The sequence below is a fragment of the Mya arenaria genome, chromosome 6 (assembly GCF_026914265.1).
Source record: "Mya arenaria isolate MELC-2E11 chromosome 6, ASM2691426v1".
Taxonomy (NCBI): Eukaryota; Metazoa; Mollusca; class Bivalvia; order Myida; family Myidae; genus Mya; species Mya arenaria.
The window spans coordinates 72439166-72450273 of NC_069127.1; the positions used below are offsets into that span (position 1 = coordinate 72439166).

Sequence of the window (11108 nt, forward strand, 5' to 3'; positions counted from 1 at the left end):
TTATATGAAGCAGATTTATAGTCCATTTTATAGCAATTTACACCAGGCTTCACACGATATGTTGATTGCACTAACATGCATGACAGCAACTAAAGCGAATAGGTTAAACCCGATTCAAGCTAAAAGCTGTGCTAAATTGGCTAATATTAACCAAAAATGATAAATGTCAAACATATAGATTGAAAAACGGATTTGTTACAGAACAGATACATTACAGAACAGATAATTTACAGAACAGATTCGTTAGGACAGGTACCTAGGTACAACAAATTCGTTATTGAATAGGTACGTTACAGAACAGATACTTTACAAAGTTGTTTCGTGAAAAGCTTAATGTTATATATTTACATGTAGTACGCAGATTTTAGTATGAACCGATGTTTTCCTTGTCAATTTTAATGTTTCATTCTTTTAGAGTGAAATTTCATTCCAATATAGACAGATTTACCATTTGGAACAAAAAATAAGACATTCCACAACATTGCCGCCAATGTTTAGTTTCATTGTGATATTTATTTTCAAACGATATGTATATGCCAATGTTGCTTAGGAGATTAATAAGATTTATTTAATGATACCAGTATTTTCGAATTAACGTTGATGGCATTTAACGATTGTAACGTATATGTTTCTGTCGTAACGTATCTTAGCTTTGCCATGATGTGCATTCAATATAAGAAAAATGTGTTTGTGACCAAGTTTTATATTTAGAATTTTCCAAAAAATCCAATAATGCATTGAAACAGCGATTTTTGGATGTATCAACTTAGTGTTACATCAATTTAGACCAAAACAGCATTGTAACGTGCGAGCCTAACAAGGCCAACAGATCCTTTCAGAAAAAAGCATGCTCGACCCTGAAGGGGTCCGCTGGTCTTTATATACACTAAATTATCTATCCTCACAGAGCCCGGGCTTTACTTATTTGCATATTACCAACCATACGTGCTATGAACTTACTTCCGTCTATAACTGAATGTTATACTTTGAATGCACATCCGCCGCCTACAGCGGACCGTTTCATTACTTTCCCCTCCTAGAAGATTTGTCCCGAGTCTTGGACTGGGAAACACATGGGCAAGGCAACTCCGGTTCGGCAATTGTCAATATCCCACCGCTGCTACCATTTGTAACGTGCGAGCCTAACAAGGCCAACAGATCCCTTCTTAGAAAAGCATGCTCGACTGGTCTTTATATACACTAAAGTCTCTATCCACACAGAGCCCGGGCTTTGCTAATTTGCAAATAACCAACCATACGTACTATGAACGTACTTCAGTCTATAACGGAATGTTATACGTTTAACGCACATCCGCCGCCTACAGCGGACCGTTACAGCATTAATACAGTTTAGATAATTTTATTTTCATGCATAAATTTCATAGACATACAATCAGATCAGTTAAATTGGCCATATATATTCCATAAAAAAGAGAATGATGCACCAAACTAAGCCTAACATTTGCAAACATATCATACATTTATATAGTACATGTCTTATATATAGAAAACAGATATGTTACTTCAGGTTTTTTGCCTGTGAATTTTGCGTTTTTTCAATATGATTATACCATCTTTAACCAGTCATATAAGTTTGCTTTCGATTATGGTCCGATTGAATAGAACTAAACGTTCAACGTGCTGATATATCGATGAAATGATTGACCGCCGATAGATAAGTTTATATTTTAAAGCGTTTCTTTCGTTATTGATCCTACACCGCCCATATCTACGGTATGGTTGTTTTTGTAATCAAAAGCAGATGTCTCCCCCTATGGTCCCCCCCCCCTAAACAGTTCATTGGAAATACATGTATAAGTGGCCAGAGCTTATAAATAACAGCGAGTACTAAACATTTAGGAAACATAAGAGAAGCATTAAAAAACTTATTTCAGACTATTGGACTCTTGTATATAATTTTATGCCGACATAAAAAAGTTCACTTCAAAATAATAATAAAACCTGTTTCGAAATATTGCGATTGGTTGGAAACAGAAAGTAACGCATTTTTAAAGGTTAGTGGGAATTTATATGTTTCCTTATTATAAGGAATTATTTTTAATAATTACGCAAATAAAAACGTTGCTTACGGTTGTGTTTACCCCCTGACAGTCAGTTTGTAAACCCCGTGCCTATCACGTGATCCCACACTTACATCACTATTGGAATTCTTACATATAATGCGCAAAAGTTATTTTTAGGGATGTCGTCATTTCACAAAGAACATGGGATTATGATATTGTATCTACTTAAAGCGTTTAAATAACTGTGATACTCAATAATACTTCAAGGACTCTGGGATAGGTCATATCTTTTGTCAAACGTGTGAACAGTCGAATGTCAGACGTATTATAGTCAACGATCAGGATCAGCTAGTAGCTTCTGTGCGTTTCCAGGGACTAACCACGATATTTAGATATCGACGGTAGGTTAGCCTTTCAAATTTCAGACTTTACTTATATAACATTCCTCTGAATAGTATATATACTCGAGCCAGGAGTGGAATGTACATTCTTGTTAAAGCTGCACTCTCACAGATTAAACGTTTCCACAATTTCCTTTTAACTCTTTTGTCTTAGAATGAGCTAATTTTTGCGTAACTATATGAAAAACAGTCATTTAAGACTGCTGACAAAAGATCAGCTCGCAGTTTTTATATTACCTTTCAAAAAATAATGTTCTATGGCTAAAAGTTATACTAAAGGTTTAAGAAAAATGAATAACATAAATATGAAAACCTTCGATCTGTTGTATTTTGTCAGCAGTCTCATATTACTGGTTTGCAAAAACATTGGCTCGTTCCAAGAGGAAAAAAGCTGTCAAAACGTTAAATTTGTACAGCTTTTAAGGAATTAGATCTTATTAACTACCCATAGAAAAAACACATACTACTCATTTAGCTACAGAACTAAATGTTTGGCCTTTCGTCTGTTGCTTTTTTGAAGATTGTCATAGCCTTGATACCGATGTCGTCGTCGTCGTGTAAAATCTTGACCCATAACTTAAAAACAATATATATAATTGTAGCAAGGCCCTAAAATCTGGCCTTTATCATTGTTAAGTTATATGCTCCCACATAGTTTAGAAAAACAATTGAAACACTTTCTATGACTTAAGAATCATTTAAACTATGAATCTCATTAGTATGTGTTCACATATTACTATTTACAATGTGCACATGTAGTAGAGCCCGTAACTCTGGATTTAATTTTTGTCGAGTTGTGCCCCTTGTTCGGCATGAAAAACACAAGAGACAAGTGCAGACACTAGCTAGGTGGCGCTTTTCATCAATTTTCTAAGAGTGAAGGTAAATACTTGGGCGATTTTAAAGACAAACACTAAGATTTTATTGTGTGCTATTTAAATATGGATTTTCTTTAAGTAATTTAAATCAACTTGTTTGTGAAGGAAATAGGGCGGCGATAAATTGCTGCTTTCCTTGTACCGGCAGCATCATACACAACATTGAATATTGAAATTCATGACGTTATAATATTATGAATAGGTCAATATATTCGAGTTATAATTTTTATATGAAAAAACCCGACTTATATTTCGTTCCGCCTTTTTCAGATGGCCACATGATTAACCGCAGTGTTTGTTAAATAGTTTTAAAGTTGGTTTTTGCTTAACATTAAAGGGGCTAGACACAAGAGGATACAATTGCAAGAAAAAAAGAAAATTGTCAAAAACTTACATAAAACTGACATCTTTGTGTACACCGCATTGAATCTTACATACTGATGTGTCATACGTATCTCTTACGACACATGCATCTTTCGCAATTTTTGCGCATTTTCCAATTTGAAATTTACAACGGTTGTCTACCACGTAAATCCCCGTAAGTTTAAAAATAGCGTCCGTATATATATATGTACTAAAAATAAATATGATTTAAAGTGGGAATCCGTTATGCGCTATTTTAAACGGGGAAACAGATGAGACAGCAACACGATTTTTGCGCTTATTATTTTATCCATATAAAGTGAGGTATCATCGGCCCTCTACTGGTTTCAAGCCCCTTTAAAGTTCGCTGTGTGTAACTTTTTTTGAAAACCCACTTTGCAATGGGGAAACTTGCTTTGGTTTTGGGGAACACACTTTGCTTGAGGGGGTTGGGACATTTCAGTCAACGATCCGTCTTTAGCATATATAAGTATCCACTAAAGAGCACAGTAGACCTGTAAGTTTATTTTGAAGATGTTATTTAGTCAAGGAATAAGTCGTCAGTCATTTATTAAAACATCATTGAATAATTTGAAAGTCTAAACAAAGAAATTTAAAGCTTATAAAAGTATAACTTTGCTCTGAAAGGTAGACCTATTTAAAACAAGTGCTGTAAATTTATGTTAATAATTTACATGATTTTTAAATCAAACTCAAAAAACAGTGAAACCTGTCCTGATAGTGTTTGTTGAAATAAAATAAATGCATCGCCAGTTGATAAAAGGATTTTGTTAGTCATAACGCGTTGTTGCTAGCGCAATTTAATTGGCCCGTTGAAGTAATGCAAACTGAACATGTATGGGTGTTTCTAGATTTTGAGAGGGGGGGGGGGTGCAACCTCTTCAGTAGTAAGTTCCATGTGATACGGTAAATTTATATGCCAAAGCGTTGATGATGGTAGTCGGTTTCTTCGATGTGTTGGCTGTAGATGCACTTTATTTGAAATGGGAAGGTTAAGTTTGGGCGGACTTTCCGCCACGATCAATCATTCCTTTAAAATCGTAAGTTCATTTGCAAACAGTGCAAACATAAACATCAATATCATATTACCCAGTTAAGTGTCGCCAAACTCTGTTCTAATGAAACATACTAACAGCATGTACATACTTCTATGATATACCCCTTCCCCAACCCGAAAAATACGCTTGTTCTGTTTTAACTGAATGTGTACTGATAACGTGTACTATACGTTTGCAATATACCTAGATACTTTTGTTTCAAAGTGTATTGTACACTTTGCACATATATTTCATGTGACACACCATAAATAGGTAAGTACAAAGAAAAAGAACAATATCATCTATCTTCTGATCAGGTCTAAAACTATAAATATATTTATACAAATTTATAATGATTTATAGTAAAATTGAGGTTTGTGCTAATTAGCCTGGAGGATTTCTAAAATAATCCAATATGATCTTATATAACTTCGCTTATCACTTTTAATATAGGGTAGCAGTGTTTGATAAAGTCATTCTATAACAATTGTTTTGTTCCATTGAACTATTGATTATGCCATACATAGCTAATCCCACAATCATCAAAAAACGTTTTTACATTATGCATCAACTTGAAATGAGTACCATCGTCATTTAAGTGGGTAAATCCTCTTTTATCTCGGAGAATATGTTTTAAAGAAATCTGTGTGTACGATTACAATAAGTGACAGGTCCACCTGATTTTCCAATACAAACTAAAGATTGCTTTACGAGCTTGCTCTGCTACATGTGTCTTAGCTAATGCAAATTGTCTTTTCGAGAACAATACTCCTCGACTTTTGAAATTATCAATGACTTATATTATACAATAATTAATTTCAGTGCACAATCACCTACACTACGTTAACAATTTGTTAAACTAATAGGTAAAACTGTAGTTTATTTTATACTGTTAAAAACACGTATGTATAACTCTTCATTTTACATAAAAATACAAATTGTAGGTCCTCACGTTATATAGACTAATAAGTTAAAGTCTTGTAAATGTCGGACGTTTACCACCTTTTCCGGGTTTGTATACGATATTTATACGTATTCACGTAGATAGTTGCTGTTCTAAAATGGAGAACGGCAAATTCCACTAGATCTTCTTTATATGGATGCATATCATTGTCTGTGTTTTTTATGTTTGCTCTGTGGTCAGTTCAAGTTTTCTGTCAGAAAAATAATGATGAAATTGGATTTTATTAAAGAGAAAACATTGAAGCAATATTAGATTTAATACTTTTCTAGCGTACAACATTAAAGGAAACTCGAAGCGGTCACCATTTATAGTTGTGAAACAGTGAAATAATTTTTATTTCACTGATATATCACTACAAATCACAGGAAAGCATTTGACATTGACTGGCATTTGCCACGGATCTTGTGTATTATCTGTTAGGTTACACTTCCTCAATTTACAATGACTGTGAAGTTATAACAACATTATATTGACCACTTTCTTTGGAATAATGTTACACGAGAGTGTGGTATTGTGTCGGGTTCGCTTCAATTGTGTGTTATATGACAACGAGTGTTTACAAATATCAATATGATTATAGATGATTGTCTGAGCAATAAAGAAATAACAATGTTATCTTTCACATGTGTAAATCATAGAGTTTCTTTTTAGGTGGTGAAATTCATTACGATCCTAAACTGAAACCAGTTTTTTCTTTGTTATGTGCCTAAAAATTATTTAATAAATGCAAATTTAACATCATTTTATCAACGTCATTTCTTACATGAGTTGTTGAAATTTTATACTAGTCCTGCTTGATTTGGCCGTGAGAGTGGGCTAAAATTTAAAAAAGAGTTTGAAATTCAGTGCACCAAGTACTACACGCTTTTAAGTTTCTTTACGTACTGCAAGGCTGCTTCTACTTTGCTGCTGCTACTACTATTACTGCTACCTCTTCAAATGTTAATAATAATAATAATAATAATAATAATAATAATAATAATAATAATAATAATAATAATAATAATAATGGTAAAAGTCATTCTAACAATGATAATAATACTAACTTTATTAGGCTCTCTTTCGTCATACATAAATGCATATGAAATACAACGCAAACATTGACTGATAACACTATAAAAACCCAATACCAATAGTTATTCGCTATGAAGACAACACTTATTATATTTGGACTTAAATATACATTGGCTTATCAACAGTTAGTTAATGCAAATATGCATCAAACTAATTGACTGACTTCATTTTTTACTTTTTTTGTCTAATGTTTTACTATGAGCGAAAGCATGAACTTAAATCATATTTTACAGTCATCAAGATATGTACAAACTGGAGAAATATGAATGATGAAATATATTTTTTAATCTGTGTAAAATGGCAGATGTTATCATCTGCCATTTTACAGACTCACTGAAAATATTCTTATTCTTGTTATATATGTTATACATGATGTATATTGTTAGTAAATGCATTCATATTTCCTAAACGCATATACTACACTTGTTGTTGAAAATTAACATTACTTATAAGTGACTCTCGAGTGGTATTAACAATAAATGGCATTGTCTTTATCATTTACTAAATTTACTATTATTAAAACCAAATTGTTGTTGTTTGACTCTTGTTTTGCTCCTATTCTGATGTATGGTTGTGAGGTTTGGGTAATATATGACTTGTAACAGGTAGATAAACTTCACCTCAGATAATGCAGCGATACTGGGTAAACTAGGATGTTTTCCACTATATTTGTTACAACGAACAAGTGAATTACGTTAGTTTTCCTTATTTAAATGTTAAGGATAGTAGGTCTTAATTTGTAAAGAATTTAAGAGATTCCCTTGGTTTTAGCTATGTTTGGTATAGTGACACTAGCCTTGCTTTGTATCATTAAGAAAGCCAGTATCTACAACAATGGACTGATACCATTGATTCGCAACCTGAGTTAGATAGCTACAAACAAAAAGACAACGGACACTTTGAGATTGATGTAAACATGAATGATAAATAAAGAATTGCATTATGGTCGTTACGAGTATGTTCGCATTCCCTTGAACGTTTGGATCGCAAATGTAAACTGTGTAATATTAATATGGTTGAATTTTAACACAACTTGATGATATTTTGTTCGTTTTACCCTGAATTACGTCTCCAATACAATATTTCGTGATAAAGAAATACATTTAATTAATTTATTTTTATAATGTCATATCAAAACAAAAAAATACTGTCAGATTATTGTCTTAATTTATTTACAATTCAATGATACAACATTATGTCAGCAGAAGTTCCTCGCAGTGTAATTGACGACGATATGTTTTATTTATTTTGTATTTGTCAAGAGTATATATTATGTGTCACCTTTGCATTTTGGTGTACATCTTATTATGTCACTTCCTTAAGAGGTAGGAGACATTTTGATGTTCTACTTAGCTGTCTGTCCGGATGCATTGATGGATGTTACGAAGTTTGTCTGCGCGAAATCACCAAAACTGCTGGAAGGATTTTGATTAAACTTAGACAAAAATGATACGTAATGAGTACCATTATATGTACGACGGCATGTTCTGCCTGGGCTATGGTTCAAACAGTTATAGACCTATTAAAGTGCACAGAGATATTAGTTTGTCTTCGCGAATTCTCCAAAACTGTCTGAGGAATTTCGATGAAATCTCACAGTAATTTTAAATACAAAGCCAAATAACGCATTAACATCAACTTCTATTGCGGTGTTCTAAAACAACTGTGAAAACTTAAAACGCTTCCTTCAGATGGACTGATTGACTGCCTGACTTATTTAAATCGAGGTTATAGCGGCGGTATTTTGCATGATATCTTTCTGTTAGGTTTTGATGAAAAAAAGGAAAGAACATCTTGTTAATCTCAACACTACGCACTTATAAGACTCACATTTATTAAACTTATTTCATTGTTCGACTTATGTGAGCATTGGATTCTTCTTATGCAGCTCTTTTTCTCCTTCCCTGAATAAAGTCAATTACATTTAATATTGGCTGCAGTTAAAAAATCAGTTAATATTCCTCAACTTTCTCGAAAGAGTTGAGCATTAGCGTCCTCATATTGTCTTCTTGTTGACACTGCGTAATTCTTAAAACCGTCTTCAGTGCGACAATCATGCTTCTTATATATAACGCGTTGTTCGCAAGATCTAGAAATAATTTCGTTTTGGCTTTAAGCCGTGTTTGCTCGAATAATATTTGACAGCATATGTATTAACAGTATTTTCTTTTCATTTTTATGTCGTTTGATCTCCTTGTTCGCACAATGATACATTCATAAAAAGACTGCACACGGCTCCGATTTGGCTTGGGTTTTTGAGTATGCAATTATAAATAAATTACTGTTGGGCAAATGAGAGATTAAGTACTCATTATCTGGTTTTCCAGTGAACACATGTTCGATTGCAAAGCGGTAATCTTATCATTTATTGATGAAGCTGTTCTAAATCATGTGTGATCTGTTTGTGGTGTTTATAAGTTTTGAGTTGTGTATATTGTTCAGTGTCTGTTGGGCCCTAGCCTTGTGCCAGTAAACAGGGTTTCTACTTAAAGGCCTAGTTTAAGCCTTCTATAAGTGACCCCCCATTCGGGGTATAGTACACAACCTCTGTGTATTGATTTTAATCTACTTGCATTGATCCCTATTATCAGATCTCCAATCTTAGTATCCTGCTGTGCAGTTTGGGAGTTTTCATTATGATACTGACCCCTAAATGGCCCTAAGCCAATAAACAGGAAATTGGCCCCTACTGTGACACCAGTGCAATTAGCAAAATATGCACAGCAGGGGATTATCATGCCAAAGATTCCTTAAACTAGGCATTCAAGGTTTTTGAATATTGGGCTTGTTCCTGTTGTTTAAGTTATTGTTTTTCTTTCTAAATTTATTTGTCTTAGCGAGTGATAACACCAAGTTCAGTCTATAACTGAGTAATTCTACCCTTATCGACTGAAACTAACTTTACGTTTATCTCTAACATAGTTATTTTCATAGCTGTCTATAACTAAAACTGTCCTGTGCATGGTGTTTTTGTCCGACTTTTCGTAACATGACTGTGTTGCTTGTACATCGTGTTTCTCTCGATCAGTGTCTGTTAGACCTTAGCCATGTCCCTTTAAAGAAAGTCTTTGTTTAAACAGTAAAACGGAATAATTTTGCAGTTAAAATTACATTTCAAAATCTATCACGCTTTTTATTCTGGTTCTGGAGTGACATCTTAATGTGTTAAATGACTAGTAAGCGAAGAAAGGGCAAATCGTTACCAGGGGATGCCAATTTCCAAATACCTGTAAAACAGCGAGAATCCAAACCAGTTCAAACAATTGCAGAGGCGTTGGCCGAGACAATCGCACCCAGTGGAGGAAATATGCAGTCGGTGCATCATACTGGTTAAGGCATATATCAATCAAGCTCGAACTATGTGTTATATCAAACTATGCCTTTTAATGTGTCCATTGGTATTTATTGGCCAATGTTATGAATAAACTGGACACAATGGAAAAAAACTGGCTCAACTAGATTCCATTCAATCTGGCGTAAATAACCTAACTGTCCGCATGGACAGCATAGATCACAAGATCAGTGACTTTGAGGGCAATATCCGTGACATAGAGATCAGTCGGGAATTCGATAGTAAAACAGTCTCGGATTTGTCAAAACAACACCAAGATCTAGATTCACTGGTGAAATGGCTGACAACATTAACATCTTTATTCACTGGTAAAAAAGATAAAACAAAAGAGATGCAAGACTTCAAATGTCGCAGACAACCTTCTGTTCCACAGAGAGACGAAAACTATGAGCATACAGTATTGAAACCCAGTAAGGAAAAACTTAACGTTGCATAATACTCAAATGGATCCAGCACGCCCATCGTATAGGCGCGTTCAACGCAGCAAAATCGCGGCCGATTGTCGCCGAATTCGCCTTCTATTCGGATCGCGAGCGGGTACGTCTGGCAGCCCGCCAAGTCAATGGCGGTTCAATCGACTTCTCTGAGCAGTTCCCGAGGGAGATCATGGATAATGGCCGGAAACTGATCCCAGTGATGCTCAAAGCACGTGAAGAGTCAGGGTGGATAAACTGTACCAACAGTTGTGTATAGCTTGATTGTAAATAATATATTGCAAAATTATTCATTTCGTTCTTTCATGCATACAGTATTTAACATTTATATTTGTTTTTGTATTTAATAATTATATTTGTTCTGTGTTTATAACGTTGAGCAAACATGAATGGTGACCAATACACCGATCTAACGACAAAACAATTCATTCTTTTTTGCGCTATGTCACTTTAACGAACTCTCGCGAATATAATCGAGAAGAAACTTACCTGGATTGACGATCAATCGAGCCAAAATACTACTAGCGTTTGCATTTGTGGTCACGTGACTTTTTTGTTCA

At 34.2% G+C, this 11108-nt stretch overlaps 1 pseudogene; it reads left to right on the forward strand.

The window, feature by feature from the left end:
* LOC128238022 (putative nuclease HARBI1) overlaps nucleotides 1-10807 on the forward strand; it is a 32353-nt pseudogene extending 21546 nt beyond the window's left edge.
* Nucleotides 10808-11108: the final 301 nt, after the last annotated feature.